The sequence below is a fragment of the Acomys russatus genome, unplaced genomic scaffold (assembly GCF_903995435.1).
Source record: "Acomys russatus unplaced genomic scaffold, mAcoRus1.1, whole genome shotgun sequence".
Taxonomy (NCBI): domain Eukaryota; kingdom Metazoa; phylum Chordata; class Mammalia; order Rodentia; family Muridae; genus Acomys; species Acomys russatus.
Window position 1 is genome coordinate 199,928 of NW_026131506.1, and position 8,101 is coordinate 208,028.

At 42.7% G+C, this 8,101-nt stretch overlaps 1 pseudogene; it reads left to right on the forward strand.

The window, feature by feature from the left end:
* The first annotated feature begins 5,610 nt into the window (after positions 1–5,610).
* LOC127186256 (uncharacterized) lies at positions 5,611–5,709 on the forward strand (annotated as a pseudogene).
* Positions 5,710–8,101: the final 2,392 nt, after the last annotated feature.

The following is an 8,101-nucleotide window of genomic DNA, read 5'->3' on the forward strand; positions in this document are numbered from 1 at the left end:
TCGAGGCTAGTCTGGTCTACAAAGTGAGTTCAGAACAGCCAAAGCTACACAAAGAAACCCTGTCTCAAAAAAAAAAAAAAAAAAAAAAAAAAAAAAAAAAAAAAAACCCACACCTTTTCTTTAAAATGATTGGGGGGGGGCGGCGCTGGAGAGATGACTCAGTGGTTAAGGGCACTGACTGCTCTTTCAGAGGACCCAGGTTCAATTCCTAGCACCCACATGGTAGCTCACAATTGTCTGTAACTCCAACCTAATGTCTAACATAGACATACATGCAGGTAAAACACCAATGCACATAAAATAAAGGTAAATGATTTGTGGAAGTTGGGTGTCATGGCACACACTTTTTTTCTTCTTCTTCAAGACAGGGTCTCTGTGTAACAGCCTTGGCTGTACTGGCTTTGTAGATCAGGCTGGCCTTGAACTCACATCGATCCGCCTGCCTCTGCCTCCCGAGTTCTGGGACCAAAGGTGTGCGCCACCACGCCTGGTTAAGGTTTTATATTTTTGCATAGCCAAATCGATTTCATTCCTCATTGTCCCTTCATTTACTTTTATGCTAAGATCAAAAGGGTTTTGTTTTTGTTTTTTGTTTTGTTTTGATTTTCGAGACAGGGTTTCTCTGTGTAGCCTTGGCTATTCTGAACTTACTTTGTAGACCAGGCTGGCCCCGAACTCACAGAGATCCTCCTGCCTCTACGTCTCTGAGTGCTGGGACAAATGTTATCTGAGTGCTGGGACAGATGCTATTTTAAATTTGTATGTATTTGTTCACTTTGCATCCTGATTGTAGCCCCCCTCCTCTCCTCTCAGTCCCTGCTTTGCACACCTCTCCCTCTCATTCTTTCCTCTCCTTCTCAGAGAAGGAGGAGGTCCCCCATGGGTACCAACCCACCCTGGAATGTTAAATCACAGCTGGATTAAGTGCATCTTCTTCCACTGAGGCCAAACAAGGCAGTCCAGTTAGGGGAGCAAGATACAGAGTCAGAGAGGGCCCCATTTCCTGCTCCAGTTGTTGGGGGAGCCACATGAAGACCAAGCTGCACATTTGCTACATATTTCAGTTATCCTTTATCATCCCTTCATTATCTTTATGCCTAAAACAACTTTCCCTACTTCCAAGATCAGAAGCTTTTGTTTTCTTCTTTCTTCCTTCCTTCCTTCCTTCCTTCCTTCCTTCCTTCCTTCCTTTCTTTCTCAAGACAGGGTTTTTTTCTGTGTAGCTTTGGCTGTTCTGGAATTCATTCTTTAAACCAGGCTGTCCTTGAACTCACAGAGATTTGCCAGTTGAAGCCATTCTTGATCACTTTAGTACATAGTAGACAACAAAACGCTAAGCTTTTATTTGAGACGGGATCTCAAGTAGCTCAGACAGGATTTGAATTCACCAGACAGATAAGGATAACACTGAACATCTGATCTTCCCGTCTCCACCTCCTCAGTGCTGGGATTGCAGGCATGCCTCACCATATCTGGTTTATGGGGTGTTAAGGATTCAACTTAAGACTTGATGATGATAAGCACACACTCTGCAAACTGAGTTACATCTCCAGCCGGAGAAAGGCCTTCAGAGTCAAAGGAAGCCAAGCCTCAGCTTCACTTTTACTTATTAGCTGTGTGATCAAAGGCATCTTCAACTTTGTTCACAGAATGGGGACATCAACGCCTGTGAGATGGCTCTGATGGTAAAGCCTGATCTGAGTTTAATCCTGGGAGCCCAAGTGGTGGAAGAAGAAAACTGACTCCCAAAAGTTGTCTTTTAGTCTCCACATATGTGAAGTGGTACTCCTCCATAAATAAATAAATGTGATTTTTTTTAATGGGGAGATACTAGCTGAACATAATGGTACATAACTGTGATCTCAATACACAGGAGGTAGAGGCAAGAGGTTCAATTTTTCTTTTTCTTTAAATTTTTTTGGGGGGAGCACTTTCAAGACAGGGTTTCTCTGTGTAACCTTGGCTGTCCTGGAGTCGCTTTGTAGACTAGGCTGCCTCGAACCCACAATGACCCACCTGCCTCTGCCTCTGGAGTGCTGGGATTAAAGACATGCACCACCACCGCCCAGCTTCTTTCAGTTTTTTTTTTTAAGGGTTTCTCTGCATAGCCCTGGCTGTACTCTCTGTACACCAGACTGGCCTCCAATTTACAGAGCTCTGCTCTGCCTGTCTCTACCTCCCAGGTGCTGGGATTAAAGGGGTATACCAGAACCACCACCACCACCCTGACTCGAAGATCAGTTTTTCTTTTTTTTTTTTAATGTTTTTATTCAATTTTTTAATTTGTGTGCATTAGTGTGAGGGTGTCAGATCTTGGAGTTACAGACAGTTGTGAGCTGCCATGTGGGTGCTGGGAATTGAACCCGGGACCTTTGGAAGAGTAGACAGTACTCTTAACCACTGAGCCAACTCTCCAACCCGAAGATCAGTTTTTCAAAACTATTCTCAGCTACATATTGTTTTTAGGACAGCCTGGGCTATATATGAGACCCTGTCTCAAACTCACTCCACTCTCTATTAAGATACTAATAGTTTGAAACTTATAGCATTGTTTTAATGTATGTAAAGTAACCAACCATGCACCTCACATATAATTAGTATTTAAGAACATTAGCTGGACATGATTGCCCATGTCTGTAAGCCCACCACTTAAAGGCTGAAACAAGGCTAGGTATTGTGGCACATGCCTTTCATCGCAGCACTCAGGAGGCAGAAGCAGGGGGATCTCTGTGAGTTTGGGGCCAGCCTGGTCTACAAAACAGGTCCAGGACAGACAGGGATGTTACATAGAGAAACCTCATCTTGGGAAAGAAAAAAAAAAAAGGCTGAGGCAAGAAGATTTAGTTTGTTCAAGGCCAACTGGCCCAGGCTTGGTGGCATACACTTTTCATCCTAGCATTGAGAGCCAGAGACAGATAGAGCTTTGTAAATTTGAGTTTGAGCCCAGCCTGGTCTATATAGTGAATTCCAGGCCATGTCTCACAAAAACAAAACACAAAGGTCAGCAACTATAATTAACAGTTTGAGGGCTTTTGTTAAAAGGCCCCAGTGAAGCTGGAGTTCCAATTCCTTGTGAAACCACCTGATGTGAGTGCTTGGAACCAAACTCAGGTCCTGTGCAAGAGCTGTACATGCTCTAACCCCTGAACCATCTCTCCAGCACTGATATTTCTGGTTTTGGTTGCTCTGTATCCCAATGCCCTAATGATTTAAAGTAAATCCAAGCTGGGCATGGTGGTGTACACCTTTAATCCCAGCACTCGAGAGGCAGAGACTGGCAGATTGCTATGAGTTCGAGGCCAGCCTGGTCTACAAAGTGAGTCTAGGACAGCCAAGGCTACACAGAGAAACCCTGTCTCAAAATAAAATAATAATAAAATAAAATAAAATAAAAAATAAATAAATCCACCCAGAGCTTACTAGCCAGATGCTATAGCTCCCTCTGGACTTTGGAACTTTAGTACTACAGTGCTTCAGGGGAGAACAGCAAAGAATCCTAGAGACATCTGTGTCTATCTAGGTATCCTAGAGGACTGGCAGCAGGCCTCTGGAGGGGGACCTAATGTCAAGGCATCCTAATGAAGTCAGGTCTGTGACATAGACCTGAATGTGCAGCATCCCTCTTTATGAGTCTGTTTCTTCATGGTTGTTTATGTTTTGTTTTGTTTGTGGTTGGTTTTGTTTTTAAGACAGGAGCTCGTGTAACTTAGGATGGCTTCAAACTTACTTTGTAGCTGAAGATGACCTTGAACTTCTGATCTTCCTGCTTCCAATTCTTGCTAGAATTACTGGCACTGGAGCCAGAACATAGGACTTCATACATGCATCACCACCTTTTTATCACAGTTTTTTTTTTATCACAATGAGATCCCAGAGAGCTTCCAGCAAAAGCTTTGTGCACTTTCATTGTGATTAGATGCTGTAGCTTGCAACCAAGAGCTTGACTGAGTACCTCAGTGATAGAAACATGCTTAGTATGTGTGTGACTTTAGGCTTAATCCCCATTCCCATCTCTGACACAAGTCACTAACTGTAACCAGTCATGCCACTTTATGGTTTTCTTTGGTGATGACTTGAGGTACTAACTTATTTTCCTTGAATATTCACATATCCCAAAATCATTCATTATATATAGCCAGTGGTGGTGCATGCCTTTAATCCCAGCACTTTGGGAGTCAGAGGCAGGCCTTTAATCCCAGCACTTTGGGAGTCAGAGGCAGGCAGATCTCTGTGAGTTCAAGGCCAGCCTGGCCTACAAAGAGAGTCTAGGACAGTCAGGACTACACAGAGAAACCCTGTCTCAAAAAAAAAAAAAAAAAAAAAAAGGAAAGAAAGAAAGATTTGCTTCTTTTTAATTGATTTATTAAATTATTAAAAATTTCAAAGGTAATAATTATTGAAGCCACAAGAAAGAAAAAAAGAAAAGAAAAGAAAAGAAAGAAAGAAAGAAAAAAGACAATCCATTCCTTTCTACTGATTTGAAATGGATAACATTTCCCCTTAAAATTAACTCTTACCCCCAGGGAAACCCTTTGGCTCCATTCCTCTAGATCGTCAGTAGGTTTTTCTTCTTTCCTCATGCACTGGAACCCAGACCAGCCTGCTCCAGCCCAACCCTTCTGGCTAAGGACCATCTAAAGATTCCTTTGTCCTGAAGCTAGAGGGCTGCCATTCAGGAGCATGTCTGCTGAGCTTTTTGTCCCCATAGGAAGCCACCTACTTAATGGTTCCAGTCTCAGATTGGAGAAACTTGTCAAGAGTTTGCCTAAAGAAGAAAAAAGCTTACCTAAGGAAAGCTCTCACTTCCACCCCGCACCCTCCCTAGTTCCTCATATTTTTCACTCACACCACCACTCAGCTTTGCCTAAGTTACAGTACCCTTGTTCCTGACCTGGCCCCCTAAGATCTGACGGTGGGTGGCTGTAGTGCTTACCTCCTGGCCTACTGGTTTAGTGACAACAAAACTGAGTTTAAAGCACACAGTTGCCTCTTTAGCATGCTGAAGACAGAGGCAGGAGGATCTCAAGTGCCAGGCCGGCTTGCTGTAAATAGCAAGAAGCTGACCAGCACTCTCTCTCTCTCTCTCTCTCTCTCTCTCTCTCTCTCTCTCTCTCACACACACACACACACACACACACACAAAACTGAGTTTACAAGAGATGTAGGTTGAGTACTTGCCTAGCTTACATAAAGCCATGGGTTCCATGGCAAGCATCCTATAAAAGGAGGCGTGGTGGTGCACACCTGTACTAGAGCCTGGAAGGGAGGAAGAGGCAGTAGGGTCAGAACTTCAATGATATTTTTGATTATATATAGTGAGTTCAGGCCAATATGGAACTCATGAGATGTATCTCAAAAACAAACACTCAAGTGTTGCCCAGCATTGGAGGAGCTAACCCTGCCTGGCAGAGCAGAAACGCCACTACCCTCCAAGGACTTCTGAAGGAAACTTCTATTGAGCATGGGCAAAGAAGGCAGGCTAGAGACTGGGAAAAGGAAAGATCATGAGCTGAGAGAGGAGATGGTCCTCTGACACTAAAGTTATGTTGGTATACACATGGCACCAAAAGGTCTCAGTATGCTTTAGCATTCATTAAGTATAAGGACAATGTTCACTTTGGCAGCACAAGTACCAAAATTGGAACATAGATGTTAGTATGACCCCTGTTCAAGAATGACAAGCAAATTTGTGAGGCATTTGGTATTTTTATTACTTTGCATGCTAAGTTAACAATTAACTTTTCAAAGTATAAGGACAGACATCTGTGGAAATGCCTAAGTAAAAGTAGAGATCCCAATCAATTTCTTGGGAAATAATTGGATCTGAAAGTGAGGATGGGAAACAGGTGGTTCTGTAATTGTCTCTGGCAAGAACTTCTGTCATTAAGGGCATTGCTGAGGTGGTCATGGGTAAAGAACAAAGCAAACAGTAGGCCTGGGATCTTTGAAAAAGCAACAGGAATCTTCACAATGAACAATTATGTGATCACTAAGATAATGTTTACAAATATCAAGGAAGTTATTGTTGTAATTTTAAGTTAAAAACCAAGCTATAAAATTATGTACTATGTTTAACCACAAACTATCTATCTGAGGAAAATATGCATTAAAAAAAGACTGGGGCCAGGGATTTAGCTCAGTTGGTAAAGTGCTTGCCTAGCATGTATAAAGCCCTGTGTTCTATCCCCAGCACCACACTAAAAAAAAAAAAAAAAAAAAAAAGCGGGCCATGGTGGCATACACCTATAATCCCAGCACTCGGGAGGCAGAGGCAGGCAGATCGCTGTGAGTTCAAGGCCAGCCTGGTCTACAAAGTGAGTCCAGGACAGCCAAGGCTACACAGAGAATCCTTGTCTCTCTCAAACAACAACAAACAAACAAACAAACAGAACCAAACAGTGATGACGCATACTTATAACTGCAGCAGTGTGAGAGTGGAAGCTGGAGGGTCACAAATTAAAGGTCATCCTTGGCCTCATACTACATTCCAGACAACCCTGTCCTCCACAAGACTCTGCTTCCCCTACCCTTCTAAAAATGAAGAAGACTGGAGGGAGGCCTGCACACCAATAATCTCAACACTAGAGAAGTTGGCACAAGAGGATGGAAAGTTCAGGGTAGTCTGGCCTACATAGTAAGACTCAAAACATAAAAATGAAACAAAACAAAAACTAGAGGAAAATGCACTAAAATGCTGATAGCAGTTGGTTGTCTTTGGATAGCGGCTATGTAGTAACATACCCACAAAGAAGTAAGAGAACTAGGTTCTGTGTTTGGCATGTTGTTGTTGTTATTGTTGGTTTGGTTTGTTTGTTGTTATTGTTGTTTTGCATAAATTATCAACATGTCTTTGCATAATGACCCTGTGTGGGTCATTATCCTTCTTACCGTACAGATTTCTCTTTACAGAGAAAACTGGTCTCCCTTAGCAAAATCTACACAACGAGGTGAGTGTGATGGCTCACACCTCTACTTTCAGCATTGGAGGCTGGGGAAGAGGTACTGCCATGAATTAAGGCTAGCCTAGACTATACAGTAATATCCAGGTGAGCATGAGCTAAAGGAAGATCTCATCTCCAAAATAGAAATAACATACAGACTCCACATAGTTCACAAGTAGCATAAATAAAATTATTGATTGTATTTTGGCTGGAGATATACAGCTTAATTGGTAGAGTGTTTGTGTAGTTTGCACAAAGCTCTGGGTTCCGTCTCCAGCAATGCATAAGACAGGTATGATGCTGTGTGCTGTAATTCCAGCACTTGAGAGGAAGAAGAAGCAGGATCAGCAATTCAAGGTAGTTCTCAGCTGTATTTGGTGTTTGAGGCCGTCCTGAGCTCCAGTGATTTTCGGTCTCAACCAACAGCAACAATGAAGAAATGGAAACATTCTCTCCTGCGCTGTAGAGCTTGCAGTCTCTTCCTTTAAAAAATTATTTTTGAGGGCTGGAGAGATGACTCAGTGGTTAAGAGCGCTGGCTGCTCTTCCAGAAGACCCTGGTTAATTCCCAGCAACTACATGGCAGCTCACAACTGTCTGTAACTCCAATTCTAGGGGATCTGACATCCTTATACTGATGTATGTACAGGTAAGACACCAATGCACATAACATAAAAATAAATCATTAAAAAAATTATCTTTGGGCCGGGCGGTGGTGGCACATACCTTTAATCCCAGCACTCGAGAGGCAGAGGCAGGTGGATTTCTGTGAGTTCGAGGACAGCCTGGCCTACAAAGTGAGTCCAGGACATCCAAGGCTACACAGAGAAACCCTCTCTCGAAAAACTAAAAATAAAATAAAATAAAATCATTTTTGAGGCAGCATCTCACTGTGTAGTTCTGCTGGCTTTTAACTTGCTCTGTAGATCAGGCTGACCTTGACTCTAGAGATCTGCCTGCCTCTACCTCCTGAGATTCAAAGGTGTGTGCTTGCCATATACCAGGTTTTGATGTCTTTCTTAGTGGAGCAGAAGTCCCTGGTGAGAAAAGAGTCTGTACCTAGTCCTGAGCACAAAAGGATACTCAGTGATGACTAGATGTTTACAGAATAAAACAACAACAACAAAAACAGAACAATTGAGCAACAACTACAAAATGTTT